Genomic DNA, 2088 nt, shown 5'->3' with positions numbered 1-2088 from the left:
TATAAATATAATATTACCTATATTATATATTAAGTATACTGTCTTTTTCCAGACTATAATAAGAAACAAAGCACAAATAAAAAAAATTTTAACTCGGCACTTGATAGAATTGCTGATGCTTTTTGTGAAAGAAATAAACAGGCACCAATTACTTTGCCTGATCCTCCGCAAAACGATGAAGTGGACGCAATTGTGTCCGTAGTTGAACAAAGATTGAGGAAACTTCCACGAAATATGTTGGACGATGCAGCGCAGAAACTATTTCAAATAACATATGATCTCATAAAGGAGACTGAACATTAAGTTTTTTATTTAATCTTCATTTTTTGATATGTGATAATAGTATATATTATTATATTTTATCATAATACTATTATAAACATGTTATATAGTATATACAGCTTATACTAAAGTTTATTTTCATATAGTTTATACTAAGTTTATTTTATTATTATTTTAAAATGCAATAATAAGTAATTAAATAACAAATAAACATCTTTCTCTATTATTTAGCGTTTTTATTGTAGCATTCTTATAAATAATGATATAAATATATATATATATATATATATATATATATATATGTGTGTATGCATATCAAGAATAAGAGCATATAAGATGTTATATTTTATATATTTCAAAATACATTTTCAGCAAAACCTATTTTGCCATGGTACAGAGCCTTCATTATTAAAATATGAGCAAAACTTATCTCGCATTTCTATATTTTTTTGAGTGCTCATGTATAATCCTACTCGTTGTATTTTACGATAAGCAGAACCATTTTCAAGAACCGTTCTCCAAGTGCCAGGTATAAAGCTATTATGATCATCAAAATGATCAACCATATTTACAGGTACGTATTCATTAACGTTAATGTCCTTTTTGCGTAACCAGTTGTGCAAACACACAATGGCTTGCACAATTTTTTCTACAGTTTCTACTTTTGCAATTATTGGCTTTCTCAATATTCGCCATTAGCTAGCAAGAATCCCAAATGTGTTTTCAATAATTTGCCTAGCACGGCTCAGTCTATAATTAAAGATATTTTTCTCTTTGGTCAGTCCGCCTCTTCCATTGGGACCATTTTCAGAAATAATATCCGCATCTGGTACATCCATCTTCTTTTGTTCGAATTTTTTACCAAACTGGCATTCTTTGAAAATGCCACCATCACTGCGTCTACCATAGGCTCCTATGTCGATAAATGTAAATAAATAATTAGCATCACATATTGTCATTAAAATAATACTGTAACTGTTTTTGTAATTATAATACATAGAACCAGCATTAGCAGGACACTGAAAAAATATTATAATAATTGTATTTGACTTAAAAATCAGAAATATCAGAAATGTAATATCTATATGATAATATTAATGAAATTCATACTTGAAGAACAATATGTTTTCCGTCAAGGGCACCAATACAATGCGGAAAATTGCATCGATGTTCGAAATCTGCTGCAATACGAAGTCAATCTTCTTTGGTCAAAGAAGGTGGAAGAACAACTGGACACAACATATTCTAAAGTATTTCACACGTTTCAGATATGATGTTGCATATTGTTGTATATCCTAATAAATATTGATATGACATCGATATCATTGAGTCGCCAGAAGCCAAATATCTATATGTGAAAGACAATAGTGTGTTAGTAATAAATTTTAAATTATCCATATAATCAGATGTCTATATGTCGCTTTTATATTTTTTGTTTATTTAAAAAATGTAATAAAACAAACCTTAAAGTTAAACACAAACGTTCTTCAGCACTGACAGGCTCTCTCATAAATGTCTGCTTCTGGAGTTTTAGTGCAACAATTTGTAACAAATCTTCCAATTGTGTTGATGACATGCGAAAATAATTAATAAAATTGCACTTTCTAATCTTATATATGGTAAGGTAGCTTTATAAAAGCCGTGCTCGTTACGATTTTGAAACAGCGGTGCAACCCAAAACTTTTTTTTAGAATAATATCTTTTTTGAGTTTGATTTGTCAACAACAAAGTAATGGCAAAAATAATATCATTGTTATATTTTATTTCACTTTCTTGAATCATACGATTACAATTTAGTAGCCAATT

At 28.7% G+C, this 2088-nt stretch overlaps 1 long non-coding RNA gene across 1 annotated transcript; it reads right to left on the bottom strand.

Moving 5' to 3' along the window:
- Positions 1-1090: 1090 nt before the first annotated feature.
- On the bottom strand, positions 1091-2082 carry LOC112453105. Its single transcript, XR_003040569.1, has 3 exons — positions 1746-2082; positions 1393-1630; positions 1091-1301 (listed from the first exon to the last, which is right to left on the bottom strand). It is a non-coding gene; the product is annotated as an uncharacterized LOC112453105 (long non-coding RNA).
- Positions 2083-2088: the final 6 nt, after the last annotated feature.

Source organism: Temnothorax curvispinosus, unplaced genomic scaffold (assembly GCF_003070985.1).
Source record: "Temnothorax curvispinosus isolate PA1 unplaced genomic scaffold, ASM307098v1 QBEX01004034.1, whole genome shotgun sequence".
Classification (NCBI taxonomy): Eukaryota; Metazoa; Arthropoda; class Insecta; order Hymenoptera; family Formicidae; genus Temnothorax; species Temnothorax curvispinosus.
The sequence above is the reverse complement of the archived record's forward strand: the minus strand, read 5'-3'. Positions and strand labels throughout refer to the sequence as shown.